This window comes from Anomalospiza imberbis, chromosome 1 (genome assembly GCF_031753505.1).
Source record: "Anomalospiza imberbis isolate Cuckoo-Finch-1a 21T00152 chromosome 1, ASM3175350v1, whole genome shotgun sequence".
Classification (NCBI taxonomy): domain Eukaryota; kingdom Metazoa; phylum Chordata; class Aves; order Passeriformes; family Viduidae; genus Anomalospiza; species Anomalospiza imberbis.
Window position 1 is genome coordinate 108,889,703 of NC_089681.1, and position 16,951 is coordinate 108,906,653.

The 16,951-nt window shown below is 42.6% G+C and overlaps 1 protein-coding gene across 2 annotated transcripts in view; it reads left to right on the top strand.

Moving 5' to 3' along the window:
* The first annotated feature begins 3,158 nt into the window (after window positions 1-3,158).
* Window positions 3,159-16,951, top strand: part of CPNE4 (copine 4) — a 225,974-nt gene continuing 212,181 nt past the window's right edge. The window contains exon 1 of one of the 2 annotated variants that reach the window (XM_068205258.1): window positions 3,159-3,350. The gene's annotated coding sequence lies outside the window, so the exon portion shown is untranslated. The remainder of the gene's footprint in view (window positions 3,351-16,951) is intronic. The other variant, XM_068205268.1, reaches the window with a different exon arrangement.

The window sequence follows — 16,951 nt, forward strand, 5'->3', positions numbered from 1 at the left end:
CTGATGTGTTTTGGAAGGTCATGCTTTCCTTCTTTTACAACTGATGGTGGCTGCTGGGCACAAGTTGACTAAGGTTTGTTGTGATTATGGTCTCGGGCAGTGCAATTTAGTCATATGGGCAACTGAGCAGTACAAGGCATGATCAAATTCTGAAAAGATGTATTCTAAAATGAGCACAAGATACTCTGCATGTAAGGCAGTAATTTCCTCAGTAGTTAGACCCATAGCACTTGAATGCTTCCAAAATGTATATTGGCTTGGGAGTATACACTGACCTGTCTCAGTGTGATAAGGTCTTTCCTGATCCATATAGATACTAGAAACAAGCATGGCAATTGTAACACAACAGTTTAAAAACACTGAACAACCTTGCTCTGGTTGCATCTGTAGCCTTTGTAATCCTGGCTACACTTAACCCTTCTGCGTCCTGTTGGGCAGCTGTGGTGATTCATTTTTATTCATCAATTTGTAAATGACTCCTTGAGGCTTACATGAAAAAGTATGAAAGTACTTTTGGTGGTAATAAAGTTCCCATTTTGCTGAAGATGTAGAAGCTGTGAGTTTAAGCCCTACATGTGCATTTTCCTCTTGTGATAGCTGTAACCTGTACAGAGCTTGGCTGCGAGGTTTGATAAAGATTTCTTGGTCAGAATTAAAAGGGCTGATGGAGTGATGTTAATTCTTACTACTTTAAATCATCCTTTTAATTTAAAGATCTGCTGATTTATGTGAACTTCTTAGGAGCACTCGCACTGTAATCATTCTGGCAGTTGGCAAGCAGGAGTATCATCCCTGTCCTCGGCATGCCTTGGTCCACTAAAGACATTCTGATGCCACCCGCAGGAGGACTCAGGTACTTTCAGCAGTTCTGTCCTAATTTACAGCAGCTCTCTGCCCTTTTAAGGGTGATTTAGCAATACAAGCCGGTAATATTAGCAAGCAGAGGGGACGTCGAGGCATGTAGCTGTGTGGGCACATAACTACAGGGTGATATTCAAAGCCCTTACTTGATCTGTGCCTCAGAATGAGAAGTATTATTTTAGTGCTGGAGTGTAAGATAGAGAACAGAAATCTCCCTCTTCGTGTTCGTCTGGACTCAGACAAACACAGATGGAGGTTAGACCCTGCTCCTTCCTTCTCACAGCCCCCTACCGCAGGTTACCCCAGGGGCAAGCTCCAGCCTACAGCTAGACCACAAATATGTTCTGTGAAAGCCCTGCCAAAGCCACAGATGCATGAGGTCTCCCTTATTCCTGCAGGGCATCCTGTGTTTCTGGCTGTTTTCTAGAGAGCTGAGCACAACATCCAGCATCCTGCTGTGCAAGAGGCTGTGTCCCACTAGCAGGAAGCAGTGCCAGTGTACTGTCCCAGCTCCCAGCCGTGACACAGCACGCAGAGTCTGGGAACCAAGCAGCCTTACCCAGTAGTTATTCTGGGACAGCACAACCTGTCTTTGTATTAATTCACAGATTTTCCCTGGAGGCTTCACCTATGCATATCTGTTCAATATAGTCCTGCTGCTATTAAGCTAAAGACTTGGGAGATCCAAGTAAAATTAAGGGAAATCTTGGCTTCCTGAAGAACTTGAGTACCTTTATGGTTATGCTATTAAGTACTGGTACATAAGGAAAAAAAAAAAAACCACAGCTTTACAAAACAGTAACAGAGAAGAGATAAGCAGAAAAGACAAGGGAAATCATAATGCTTATTATATTTAGATGAGTATAGATGTATAGTTCCCACTGTACCATAAAAATAAGTTGATTTTTGTGAGTGCATAAATAGAATGACTTTTGATCTTAATGCTGTGAACAAATTACTGATCAGCAGGATTTTTTTGCATAATTACCTCAGTAAAATGCTGCTTTTTGTTGCACTTTATCAGCAATGTGAAAAAAAACATCAGGTTTACTGTGTATAGTTTTAACAGGTGCACCAGTATCATGTTGAAGTCTCTAATTAGAGAGTCATGGGGTTCTGACAGAGGACTTCAGCTATACCCCAAGAGGTGTCTCTTAAAATTTTTAATTTGGAAGACTTGTGATGAGTGTTGCTGGTTTGGGCTAGCAAATGTGTTTGCTTGCCTGTTCTGTGTTTCACACCTCACAGTGTCAGGAGCAGTAGTCCAGGGTTTGCCAGCTCAGCAAAACCAGGCATCAAATTCACAGCACACACTGCTTTCTGTCTCTCACTCCTTTCCTTTCCTGAAAAATTTGCATCCCTGGAGATACCTTCTTTTCAAAATATTTTGTGTTTTTATCTTTATGCCTGTTTGAAGGAAAATGGGATGAAACTGCACCATCTTTCTCTTAGTGGATATGCTTTGGGAGTGCTGTCATTTTGAAATCATTGTGCCTCAGATAGGTCTTCATTGGATTCTTGTGAGGTAGGGAGGGGGATTTGATAATAGAGATGGGAAGCTATGGCACAAAGATGCCACATTCTGCAAATATTTGGGCACTTGTTTAACTGACAAGTATGAATCCAATTCCCTGCATAATCTGAGGATTTCTGGGAAGCCAGCCAAACTTTTAACAAGAACTCGCTTCGGCATCACCACAGTTGCTCGGTAGATCAAGAATTGAGTGGCTGCCATGGGTGGGCAAAGTCAGACAGTGAATCCTGATATCCCAAGTCCTTGTGCTGCGTTTTAACTGGAAGAACTCTCTTTTTCCTTAGTTGAGGCCATTCTATCCCTTCTTCCCGTTAGGACATTCAGGGAGGCACTGCAGAGTCAGCAAGAGCCTCGATACCAGGAGAAGCAGTGGTCCCACAGCAGCCTTCCAAGCTTGTTTCACTCTCTCAGCTGGCACTCCTGCTTCTTTATATTGAAGGCCCCGATGCATTTTCAATTCTGCCCGCATGTGGATGTTATAGCCCGAATTTACCGCAATGTTTAACTCACTGGAAACACTGGTTGGACTTACTTACGGGCGGCCCCTCAGCAGTACAAGCAAACTGCATCTCCTGCCCGGATGTGCTGAAGGGGCTCTCGAGAAGAGCTCGGGGTTCCCCGCAGGGAGGGCAGGAGGTGCCCGGGAGCCCCGGAGCGTGCCCAGCGCCGTCGGTGCCCGCCGCTCCCCGCAGGGGGCGCTGCCGGGGCTCGGCGCCTCCGGCGCGACCGGGGCCGGGGCGGCTCCGCGCGGGGGCAGCGCCGGGCGCGTCCCGCCCTCCCGCCTCCTCCCGCGTCCCCTCCCCTCGGCTGCGCTGGTGGAGCCGCCGGGCTCCCTCGCTCCTCTTCACATGGGGCTTGCCCTGCTGGCGGGACAGCGCTCCTGCTCTCCCGCCGACCGCTGATAGGCACCCGGCGCGGGAGAAGGGGGCTCGTCGCTGCTGCCGCCGGCGGGCAGGTAGGGGCGGGCGGCGCACCTGAGGGGACTCGGGGAGCGGGCGGCGGCGGGACGGGCGCGCCGGGCTCTGTCGCTCCGGCCGGCGGTGCGGACGCGGAGGTAGCGCACGTGGAGCGAGCGCCTCGCATCCCGCCCGCCTCCCTCCGACCCTCGGTGCCGCCGCTCCGGCAGGGTCTCCCCTGCGCGGTTTCGGGATGCTCGCGGGACCCCCGCCGGTCACTTGCGGGCTCATCGCGGGGGGATTCTCTTCCCGGCTGCCGCGGGGAGCGGCGCAACTTCAGGGAGGAACCCGGGCGGGGACGCTGGTCTTCCCCGTTTGCCCAGAGGGGATGGTGTTTAATTAAAGAGCCGCGGATCTCCCTCTGTCTATTCCATCTTTCACCTGTCAGGAGAACAGGTCCGTTATTTGTGAAATTGTTCTATATCAGTTCAGGTGTTGTTACTTTTTTCCTGTGCACTACCAAATACAGCTGGTAGATTAAAACACAGGACGAATTCCTTATGCCGGTAAAGTGAGCGCTATGGGTTTGCCGAGTTCATATAATCTGATGTTCTCATAGCTCAAAATAAACCTTTTCATTAAAAAGGAGAAAACCGAAATCAGTTCTCAGAGCTTTTGATTGATTAGAGCTCCCTCGTGGAAATCAGCGGGGAGTTTTGCCTGATTAAGAGCTGTAAAATTGTCCTGAGGTTTGTTACACAACTGGCTGTAGTTGTGCAGTACGGGCTCAGTTAGGTAACTTTGCAACTGGATCTTGTTTTCACTGGTACAGCTGAAGTACTTTCAAGTCAAATTTGTTACATTTCTCTGCTTTAAGCCCTCTCTGCTCGACGTGTACAAGGTAAGGGGAGGACTCTCTTACCTCCCTTAAAGAAGAGTAAGCGTGTTGTGTAAACAGGGAAGCTGGTGACATCCTTTGGAGAGATAGCAATTGCAATTTAGAAATGCTCCATGTGTTTTGCTGGCAGTGCCAGGTTAACTGCTTTCATCCTGGACGTGTTTTATTTCGCTTGTGTTGCAGTTGAGCCTCAGATGCTCTATTTAATAACCAGGGACTCAGCTGTAACAGAAGGTGTACAGACATGTATGTAATCATAGCCTCTCCAGCAAAGAGCATGCTTTATGATGTGATTATGCAGAAATGTTACAGAAAACAGAGCATTGCTCCCAGAATAGCTTGGAGGTTTCAATTTCCTCACATGTGAGCTGACTATTCAGTTACTGCTGTTCTGTTTTTTCTATGCTGCCAAAATACCTGACAGTAAGCAGTCTACAGAATCCAGTCACTTGGTTGTGGAACTTTTCTTCTTGTTGCAAGTGCAAGAGTTTATGTGAATTTTTTTTTTTTTTTTTTTTTTTTTTTTTTTTTTTTTGGCAGGAAAGTAGGTAGAATAAAATGGAAACTTTCTTGCCCTTCAATAGCAGCAACATAGGACCAGACTTGGGGAGGGTGGAACAAACAAAACCCAACATTTTTCTTTGGGGTTTTAACTACTTTCAGATGAGGAAAACTACTTTGGGATGGCACTTCTCAAGTTTGTTCTTGGTTCCTTGAAATTTCAGGTGGTGTAGGTCTGATCGATCTAGCTATTCAAATGAGGAAAAGGTATTGTATTGTGGTCTGTGGAGTTCAAATGCACGTTACTGGAAAGCTTCAAATAGCCTTAAAACAGTCTTTAGTGGAGCAGGTGTATTTGCTATGTTTGGGACAATTGCATTTCCATTTAAAAGAACAGGGAGTGTTTCTGAAACAGGGCATAACTCTGTTAGCTTTGGTATTCAGTACTGGTGTTCCTAAAATGAGACCACAATCCAGTATGAATCCTTTGCATGTAAATTCAATGTCTGCAGATACATGTGTTGGTATTGCTAAGCTGAATTGGAGGTTGGATACCTAATATCTTTAAGGATAAGTTTATGGAAAAAACTCAGGCGTGTGATGAACAGCTTTCCAGAGCTAGGATGATGGAAAACAAATTGTGTATCACTGAAGTTGAAAGTATTCAAGAAAGCTGTTAATAACATTCAAAAGGAGATCCTTAATATGCATGTGAAGAGCATTATCAGTTTGTGTAGCTCAGTAGCCAGCATGCAGCTGAACTATTGTGCTTAACTGTCCATCTCATAATCTTTGGGCAGAGATTTTTCTAAACCAGGGTGTTTAAATATACCCCAGTTTGAAACACTGAAGTAAGGTGAATTATGGTGAACTAATTCTGCTCAAGAGATTGGATATTTGCAACTTGAACAGAAAAACTATCTTCTTAGCAATGTGTCAAAGCCTGGAGCTCTCCATACACAGAGACTCTAATGGGGTGCACATTGTGATGTTCCATGTTCAGTGCTGGTTTAAAGGAGACTTTTCTATGGCAGCTGTCACTTATGTATCACAATTGTTGATTTGCCTTCACAAGATGGGCTAAAAAGTGTTGTGGATATGAAGAGATTAAGTGCCTTGCTGAGTTTGAAAAAGCAAAACATTGAGGCCAGATTGAAAAAGGTCTAGACTGGCAGTTCGATCTGGCTTGTCTGCCTTGTTTGCTATAGATTGTTTGAACTGCTCTTTCTAGGTATTGCATTCAATGGTTGGCTGACAGCATTCTGAAGTGTTTTTCTATTACATTCCTTTCTATCTCTTTGCATGCACATGGTATTTGGTAGGCATTGGTAGTTTATCATGCTGTCATAGCTTCCCTTTTCCTGGGTTTATTTTTTTAATGTTTTAAAATCCTCTATTAGACTCCATGCAAAAATAACACTGTTAATGGATGGTTAGAGTGGTGAAATTTGAATGTGAGATAGCTAGTGGTGAGCATTATAGTTCCTGTTGTGCAACCATTAGTCAGCAACACTTCACATAAATATCCGATCTAAAATTTAATATCATCTGCTGTAGTGAATCTCATTGGAAAGGTGACATTAGGTAAGCGGGAAGTTCTGACTGGAAGATGAAGGATACATGTCTACAAAGAGCTATGCCAAGGCTGATGTGAAAATGGTAACTGGGGGTTTAAGCATTTGTGACTCAAAAGTGTAAGTCCATTTTTGCTCCTAAAAACTGCAGTGTAAAGCTTTAGGGTGGATAAGTATTTTCAGTCTTTTTGCAAGATGCCTGACAGCAAAACCTGCTAAGTAGCTGCTCTGAGGAGTTCTGCTTTTGTCTGCCCTTGGAACTGAAGTGTCCTTTGCTGGTGCAGTTGCCAACGATGCTAGTTGCTGGTAGAGAGAGGTTTTTATTCAGTTTATATTCACATTTGAGTCGCTAAAGACCCTCATTTTGTCTCCCATTAATCAATCAACTGTAGTTGTTGTCTTTAAGCAAATGAAGTTGTGTTAATTTGCTCCCGCTTGCCCTTTTATGCTGCAAATGCTACACAGCTGTGAAGTTGCCCTCTAGCTTTGACTCGGGACACATTCTTTTTCCAAGTGGTGTGCAGTCCTCAAACAACTTGGATTCTCAGAGAAAGGTAGGTCTGAAAGTGGAATTTGTGGCCCAGAAAAACGCTACACAGAGATAAGGGGAGCCACATGCATGCTTAAAAGCTAGCACATGCCCAAGTGTTTTGGTGAATAAGCTAGAATGCTTTGCTGAATCACAGCTGTGAGGGTGCAGAAATACTAAACCTCTAGCGTCTGCTGTGGCTGAGTGCAGTGCTTGGAGTGAATTTCAGGGCAGGTGCTTGGATACCATTCGGACAGCAAAAATTAACCAGGACTGGGACTGTACATTCTACAGACAGGAATGGAAATGTTACATTCTGAGTCGCTTTACTGGGAAATTTTACCACTACTTCTCCCTTTCTCTCTGATACTCAAATGCTGAGTGAAAACTGATGCAGTAAAAACCCAATTCACATTGATTTTTTTTTTAAGAAAATGATTATGTGAAGGGTGTGCCTAAGCAAACTGCCTGGGAAGCTCCACTCTCAGCCTGCGGAAACGGTGGGATTTGCCCAATAATGACGTTTTTGTGTCAGTCCCTGATAGCTCATTCCATACGCGGCACTAGCGCTAAGTATAGAAGTCCTGGTACCGACCCGGTCTTGGTCCCATTAACCCATCCGCGACCTCCGCGGGCGGGGAGCGGGGCCGGGGGTCCGGGAGCGGGTTCGTGCGCTCCCGGCGCTCCCGTCCCGGCGGGCGGGGCGGAGCCGCCGGGGGGCGCCCGAGGACCGGCGGAGCTCGCGGGGATCCCGGCGCATCCCGAGACTCCCGGGATGCCGGAGGGTGTGCGGGGCGGGACGAGCATCCCGAGGCACCCGGGCCGCTCCCCCGGTGAGGAGCATCCTCCCCGCAGGATGCCGGAGGGTGTGCGGGGCGGGACGAGCATCCCGAGGCACCCGGGCCGCTCCCCCGGTGAGGAGCATCCTCACCGCAGGATGCCGGAGGGTGTGTGGGGCGGGACGAGCATCCCGAGGCACCCGGGCCGCTCCCCCGGTGAGGAGCATCCTCCCCGCAGGATGCCGGAGGGTGTGTGGGGCGGGACGAGCATCCCGAGGCACCCGGGCCGCTCCCCCGGTGAGGAGCATCCTCCCCGCAGGATGCCGGAGGGTGTGTGGGGCGGGACGAGCATCCCGAGCCACTTGTTCCTCTCCCCTGCTGAGGCACATCCTGCGCTCCCTCCCGTTCGCAGCGGTCGCAGCTTTACCTGGGTCATACTGTGGTGTCTTGTGACATCAAAGCCCTTTCTTTCATTGTGAGCCTCGTTATGTATAGGAGCTGGTCTGAACAGAAGGAGATTCCTCTCCTAACTTAGCTTGCTCTCCCCACCCCCCCACCCCCCCGCCCTATTTTTTCCACTAACCTTTCCTACTTTGCCAGCCCAGGCTCTCCAAAGCTGGAAATGAAACGTCTGCCAGCTTCTCAGGTAGCCTGACTGAAGGCAGTGCAAGAAGCACCTCGGGATGGGGCACTAAGAGGATTCTTGGCTAGACCAACCTTTTATGGCTAAGCAGTGATCCTCGGCTGCCTGACTTTGATTTCTCATTTCTTTTCAATATTGTATGATTGACACAAGGGGGAATATCCACAGCGTTATTTGCTTGTGACTGCAAAGTGGTTCAGCAAAGTCTGGAAGTAAGTGGCTGTTAACAGAGAATTGGAGTAGTACTGAGTAAGATTCCCTTTAGCTGAACAGGGGACAAATGGAAAGCAGGTGAGCCCTAAGTAAGAAAAGTTTATATAAAAGACTGAGCTGGGGAACTGTTTGGGCAATTAATCCATGATTTTCTAATCTACTGCCTTTTGTAATTTCCCCCTGTGAATTGATCACTAAAAGTTGCTTGGATTGTCAGTCATCAGACAGCAAGGTGTGCATCTGGAGAGTGCAAGGCACCCGTCTCAGAAGGCAAAGGTGGAAAAAGCCAATAATTTGGCTGTCGGTTGCAGCTTGGACAGGGCCAGTCCCAGAATTAATTTCTGACTTTTTTTTGACTGTTTCCTTGAGAAAGTTTCTCCTTTTGCATTATGTTGTCTAGAGCCTTCTGGCAAGACTGTTGTCTTTAGTAGTGCTTGGCACTCTGGCTCAGCATAATGTGAAGGACTAGGATTGCTAATGTTAGTTGCTATCTAGAAGAACTCTGCCAAAATCAACTGAGTGCTGTGAAAAATGCAGAACTGGCTTGTTGAATTAAAAATATCTTGTACAATATCAGCAGTAAGGTAATAAGCATACCATTATGTGAGGGCTGTGACTGGCACTTTGAAGTCATTGCCAGTCAAATCCTCAGAAATGTGGACAAATGAATAACCTGCAGCTAACAGTGTGCTAAGTAATGTAGACAGCTGTTTCTTATTTGGTTTTACACTAATTGCGGCTGCTGTTACCATTGCATTTGTGAGTTGATAGAGTTTCACATCATTTGTATACTCCTGGTGCAAATGGTGCCCTGGTACATCATGTGTTGATAAAAGCAGATGCTTCTACTTGGCTTTTAATTTATGGTGCAAGTTTTATGGGATCATTAGAGTTCACTGAAAAAGATAGAAAATTACTTGGGGATCTTGCCAGACATTTGGCCAGGCAGGCTCATCTTTGTATAGTGATCAAAGAAAGGAGGAAGAAAAGAAAATCTGTAAAAATCCATGAAATTATTTATTTGGAGTGAGTGTGTAGATGAAGGAGGAGAGTGAGGGAAGGGAAAATAGAAAATTGGAGTAGCCTGCCTGTCAGAATGTTTTAAGTAGGGTCCAGTCCTCTGTGAGGGACTGTAGGCAGCTTGTAACTGCTTGGGGATGTTCTCTTTAAACTCACAGAAAGCTTTCAGTTTTAAGCTTGCATTAAAAATCTGGGCTGAGGCTCAGCTTCACTTGTGTGGAAAAGACTGAAAAAAATTGCTGCACTAAAGCTTAATTTAAATTTTTTTGTGTGTGTGTGTGATTTTGGAGATGTATAAAATACAATGTCAGCTCTTTATGTTGGTGATGACAGTATATGCTTGAGGTGGCCACAGTCAAGCAGAGAGAGATCAAGCAGAAACCTTTAATGCACCTGTAATTTTCTCTGAATTTCGGAAGGGTCTGTTTGGCCTTTCATCTAGGTTAAGTGGTGCCCGACTATCTGTAATTTTAATTTTGCTTCTCTTTGTGGCATAAGCAGTTATGCTAACTTTGCTAGTGATTTTATTAGAAATAAATATTTCTGTTAGTTTTGATTTTATATCTTAAAAGATCATGTGCAACTTATAGGAAAAATGACACTATCAATCCTTCTTTTTCCTATCCATCAAAATCTTATCTTCTGTAAGAAAAAATTGGGTTAAGACTGCAGAGTAGTCAGAAAGGAAGAAATTGATGAACTATGTTAGAAAGTCACTTTTTCTTTACACGAGCAGATACTTTGTATCTCTCTCTATCAAGGACAGGGACATGAGGCAGAATAAATGTTCATTATATGCAGGTTGTAACTGCAGTTTGAAATGTCAGAAGCCACTTATAATTAGAAACAGGAGACTAAAACTTCATCTCAGAACATAGATTTGTAATAATGGCTGATTTAAAATAAGATACACACAAAAAGGCATGAAAATATTTAAATATTTTGAGATTATACCTTAGTTTTGAATTAAACGTTGTCTCACTTCTGTAATTATTTTAAGTGCAAATAATGATATGAAAGTGACTGATTATACAAGAAAATATTTTTAGTGTGTTGAATTTGAATAGTCCTATTTATGAGTTATGTTCAATTGTGGACTCAAGGAGGAGATACCTGAAGAAGCTGATGCAGTGCTTACCCATCAACTCAAAACAGTATGTAATAAAAACTGCAACATTAAATAAAATAGATTGCAAGGATAAGTTAATTGGAAAAGTACTCTTCCGGTGATTAATTTGTAAGTGTTTTCCACGGACTAGTAAAGGAAATGATATTTCAGTTTTTGTACTCAAATCTGAAATGTCTGGTTCATGGGGACTTATTATGTATGAACTTTCTGACTTCATCAGTGCATTCATAATGGTAGAGTTTTTTAAACTATTTAGTGAATTTGGTTGGCAGTGTGGATTGTGTTAGCTGGAGCTCCTGTTAACCACCCCTGTGGGAAGAAGCTAAGGCATTTTGCTGTAATGTTCCCTTGGCCACATTGTTCACCCTTTACTGTGCACAAAGAGACTATAAAAACAAGATACACATAATTTTAAAACTGTTATTTAGCGACTGAGAAGTGTGGTAGGTGACTAGCAACCAGGCAAAGTACTGATATACCATTCTAAGACACCTGCTTCACAACCTCACAGGACAGCCAAGGTTGGAAGGCACCTCTGGAAGTCATTTGGTCCAATTCCCCTTTTCAAGCATGGCCACTTAGGGCCAGTCACCCAGAACTGTGTCTAGGTGGTTTCTAAATTTTTCCAGGGAAGGAAACTGCAACTTCCCTGGACAACTTGTGCCAGTGCTTGGTCACCCTCACAGTGTTTCCTGATCCTCAGAAAGAACCACCGTGTTTCATGTTGTGCCCATCACATCTGGTCTAGTCACTGGGCATGACTGGAAAGAGGCCAGCTGCAAGCTCTGTGTGCTCTCTCTTCAAGTATTTGTATATGTTAGTAATTTCCCCCCTGAGCCTTCTGTTCTCGAGGCTGAACAGTCCTAGTTCTCCTTCCTTGTATGTGAGGTGCTCCCATCCCTTCATTATCCTTGTGGCCCTTTGCTGGACTCTCTCTCCAGTATGTCCATATTGTTCTTTCACTGAGAAACCCAGATCTCCAGGTGTAGCCACACTCATCTTGGCACCATTGCTGGCCTGGCAGTCATCAGTATTGGGGAAAGTTCACTTCTATTGTGCCTTGGATGGACTGATTCTCAGTATTGCTGGGTTTTTTCCATAGCTTTTGTGTGTCTTTTTTTTTTTTTTTTTTTTGTTGGGGTTTTTTGAGTCCTTGAACTGTTAACAGCTTAGGATCTTTCAAGGATCTTATGTCTAGCTGCAGATTTACCATTCCTGTCTATCATGGCTCTAGTCTGAGTATTGTTGCACAGCTTTCTTGCAAGCTGGCAGTTTCCTTAGACATGTCATTCAAGGTTACACAGTTCTGCTATGTCAAAACTAGGCCTTGAATCACAGATAGCTGAACCCCTAGGAGGAGGATTCACACAAAACTGATGTGTGAAATCAGTATGAGCTATGCTGTGCCAATTCCCTTAGGAGGACACACATTGAATAGTAGCTGCAAGGTTATTTGAACTACTTTCAAAATTACTGGATGTTGTCAGGAGAAGCCTTGTAACTTAAGCCTTCTCTGTGCTGGATTTTTACCTGTCAGTGTGATTTTGCATGTGTTTTTGACACTAATGTAGTTTGTAATTGGCTCTTTGCCTGATCCTAGACAGAGACAAGTGGTGCTGATGTGGATTACCTATGGTCAGGAAAACTCTTTTTTTTTTTTTTTTTTTTTTTTTTTTGTGCCAGGAAAGGTTTATGTTAAATATTAGGAAAGATTTCTTCACTGAAAATGTTGTCAAACTCTGGAATAGGCTGCCCAGGGAACTGATGGCACTACCACTCCTGGAAGAATTTAAAAGATTCATAGGTGTGTCACTAAAGGGCATGGTTTAGTGGTGGACTTGGTAGTGTTAGACTAACTGTTGGACTCAATGATCTTGAAGGTCTTTTTCAATATAGGTTATTCTATAATTCTAAAAAAAATACCCCACGAAAACTATCAAAAAGAGGAAATAGAGGTGAAGCTCAAGATGTTGACAGGAGTTATAAAGGAGCGATGGACTGAGGGTGAGAATCAAGATATGTGCTTGCTATGTTATATGCAGGAAAGGGTGTTGCAGTAGGTAAAATTAGAAGTTAAAAATAAGAACAAGTTTTATGAAGAGACTAGATGATACTTTTAGTATTTCACAAGGGATAGAAGGATCAAACATTAGAAGTGTGTTTTAATGAAAAAAACAACTAGTAAAGTTCTCACTTTCTTAAAATGCAAAGCAAAACTTATATTACATTCACTGGTGGTAGAATTATTCCTGTCTTGAATGTCAGGAAAGGAAGAGAGTATCAGGAAAGGAACTAAATGTTTTCTTGTATTTGTAAGTTTACAGACTTGGAACTTATGTTATCTACAGTAGAAAATCAGGTCAAACACTGGAAAAAAACTTTCTCATTGGAACAGTAGTGCAACAGAAAAAAATTCTAAAATAATTGAGATTTCATTCAGTTGAAAGTTTGAAGAGCAGAAAGTGTCTACTGTGAAGTTTTCAGATACAATTAATTCAGTTTTGGGGACAACTGATATTTCAGCCACACCCTTTATGATTTTATGAAATCTTCCAGAAAGCAGGCTTTCAGATTTGTTTGATCCTTCCTACACTGGAGACGTAGCTTTCTTAAATTGTTGATATGTATGCAGTACATGAAGGAAGCCAACATGCTTCTGACAGAAAATCATATGAGTTAACAAACTGAAAATAATGGGGCTTGTTTTGTTGTTGTTTTTTTCCTTGAACTAAGAGCTCTGATACTATGCAGATGGTAATGGTCCTATTTTGTAAACTGGCTATTTATTAGTGCTTTTTTGAGCTATTTGCTGTTGCAATTTAGATATTTGATTACTTGAAGTGGCTTCTTGGCTTCTATGACTTGCTAATCAAATGCTGGTTTGACACCTTGGAAAAGTGTCACCTACCCCTCTTGCTGCTGGAGATGTGTAAAGTGTGATGTGAATGACTTCCCACTGCTCTTTGAGGAGGGACAGATGCTGTGGTAGCTTCCTTCAAGAGATGCCACTTAAAGCTTCAGATATGGTGGCATAAGCATTCATCAGGTGTTATCAAAGTGACTGGCACATCAGTCGTCCTCGACTTTCTGCTTTGTTAAGGATTATTTTATGCACTGGAGTGTGGTGGTGGTTGTGTGTGGTGTGGGGGGGATTTTGTGTGATTTGTTGTTTTATTTCGGTTGTGGGTTGGTTGCTTTTTTGTGAAGTGTTTCATTTGAGAGCAATTAAGTTGCAGAAGTTTTTACAGGATGATTTCTGCTAGTTTTGTTTTTCAAACCAATCAACTGATTTGACAAGACTGTAGGCACACTAAAATTATTTTTTTTATTAGGATGTAATTCTGAGGAATGACTTTTCCTCATCCATGATCTTTACTTCCTGCTGTAGCAAAACAAAAATTTGCAAGAATTCTTGTATCCAGTTGAAATTTCTTACAGCATTGTTATTTCCAGGTGTTTCCCTAATTAGGGGTTGAATTTGTCACCTAAGTAAATGGATTTGGTTGGTTTGTTTAAAAATAGTCAAGAATATCAGATACAATTTGTTTTGAAGTTCTCTAAAACCTCTTTTGAAGCAGCATCCTTTAAACTTTTTGGAGTTAACTGCTCAAAGAAGTGTACTTGAAGGCAAGCAGTGACTCGCAGACGGGTTGACTGGAGGAGATTTAAATATTAGCTATTCTAATCTGCAATGGATGTGGATTTACTTTGAACCAATATTTAACTGGTGCTCACAAAAACTAGTTTCACTGTGAAGCTATTTTTTCCTGCCTTAAACAAATCTTTAATTTCTGCACCTTGATACTTATGATGTTAATATATTGATTTGCTTTCCTGTCCTATTAAGCAACAGTGGTCCTTCTTTTACTGGAATAAATCTGTTCCTGACAGTTTTCATTCATAAACATGGCATTAAGAAGGTCCAAACCTGGTTTGTACTGTGTAAGTTTAAGATGCAGCATGACTTTTACAAGTGAAGCCAAATAAAGATATTCTGTAGGAATTTAGGATGATAATGTGCATAAAGCAGAGTTTTGCATTACTTGAATTTTACTACCTTCCTTCCTACAATTCCTTTCACTGTGGGAAGCTAGTCTGTAATAATTCTTTAAAGTGAGTGCCCAGAATTAATTTTCTTATGTGCACTTATGTCTTGGTGGTGTTTTATTATGGAAAAGTTATGCTTAACCACCCAATTAGCAGGTGAATAATTCTTTCATGCTGTTGCATCCATTTCACTGTGACCATACATTGTCTGATGCAATTTTTTTAAAAGAATGCTGTTTCTAAATGTGACTGGAGGCTAAGTTGGGGTTGAATGAAATAGCAAAGAGAGAATGTTGAGGATTTGATCAATTTGAAATGGTCCATTTCTCCTGCAATTCAAAACAATTAGGGAAGATGGATGCAGCAAGTGACTTGTAGTGTAACTGATCTCCTTAAATTCACTGACAAAATATGAGCAGAAATTTTCACAGATTACCAGTGTGTAGGTGTCCAGCAGAACGCAAGAGTTCTGTAGAAGTGGCAGTGACCAGTGACTACTGAAGGATATGGAAAAACAAAGGAGAGAGAAGCCCTAATATTTTTCATGCAGCTGTTGCCAAGAAACTTCAGTTGAACACAACCTGTTATTGATTGTGGTTTCCTTGGCTTAGTGATGATATATACATTAGACCACAAATTTGGTTTCTCTAAAGTTGCTCTCATGTGACCTATCCCTGGTTCTGTTAGTGAAGAATTTTTGCAGTCTGAATTTTGTGTTGAGTTTTTTTTTTTTTTTTTTTTTTTTTTTGGTTGGTTGTTGTTTATTTGTTTTAAATTGATTATGGAAGCTGTAAGCAGATGGCAAACACCCAGTGGACTTGCAGGTGGAAAATAAGGCAGAAGGTCATGTCACTTGTGTTGAAGTGAAGGAAAAATTAGTATGCAGCTAAAAGCTTATGAATGAGCCAGTGATGGGTGTTAAATGCTCTTATTAGCCATGTGTTAGGAGGAAAACACAGAAGATGACCTCTGTGGAAAAAGTAATGCATTAGCTGTCAGTGTAAAATGTCTTGTGAGCCTTGTAAAGAGTGCGACAGTCACATTTGGTTTGCTTTGTTTGTAACCCACCACGGAGAGTGGATTGCCAGGATTCCTCTGCAGAAGAAACAGTGAGTGAGCAGCAGAAACTTTGGAGCAGAGGAACTCAAAGTTGTTGATAACTTTTTTGGTTGATAAGGATGGAGATGGATGGAGCTGCTGAGCACTTTGCAGGAAGTCCTTCTGGAATTGTCTGTTAATCCCTACTTGCCTGTACAGTTGGGTTTATGTAGATAATGAACATCTGAAAGGGCCCCTTGTGACTGCAACCATGGTGAAATCACTTGTGTTACCAGGACATGATTCATGAGAGCTCATGTAATTCCTTTCCTGTTGAATGATCTCTGTTGCTGGGGGTTCTCTTTAAGGGGTGTGGGTCAATTCTTGGAGCTGTGTGAGGATGCTGGTGTGCGGTTCTGGCGAAAAGGAAGGCTGGCCATACCTGTTTTAAATAGTTTGCTAAGTCATACTTGATGCTTGCAAGCATCCATGTATGTTTTCAGAGATGCACTCAGACTTTAAACAGAGAAGATTAAATAAACTTGGAGCCTGATTTAGCAATATAGGTTTCTCCAGTTGTCACTTGGCCCTCTCTCTGTGCTGTGCTAGTTGCCATCCACATTTTAAGGGAGCACAAAGGAAGGCTGTGGGGTCTCAGACCACTGATTTGGTGACTTTTCAGAAAGGAGATGATTGGAACATTTCCCTATTGCAAGTAAGAAGCAAAGATGCTTAAAAATCAAATCAAACAATCTCAAGGAAACAGTTTGAAGCATTAGCCTCACTCCATGTTTTCATGACAGCTCATGAAGTAGAAACATTAGGCAAAAATACTTAGAGCATTTTCTTCATTAATTCTTTCTTGTAGGGTTTAAGGATTTCATGCATCTGGGATACTTTGAAAATGGAAAGTGGGATGGGAAACACTATTTTCTAGTATGTTTTTTCTCTAAGGGTTTGTTATTACAGAATTACAGCATTTGCAGAGCCCAGTTTTGTGACTTTACTGGGGTTTTTCCATTATAAAAAATGCTCGCAAAGCACCAAACAACACTCAGGTAGAAGATGAGAAAAGAAAGCAAACCAAACAAACTACAGTGACACAGTTTAATATTTTACATTGTTTCATTATCTTGTTTTCTTGCTAGTGGTGGAAATGAAAAAGCTGGTTGTGATCAGTGTCTCAAAATCAAATGTAAACATATGAAAATTTTCTTTTTTTTGTATTCTATTTAAACAAATTATGTGTAAAGATTTTTTTACTGAGTTATTTTCATGTTTTATTCAGA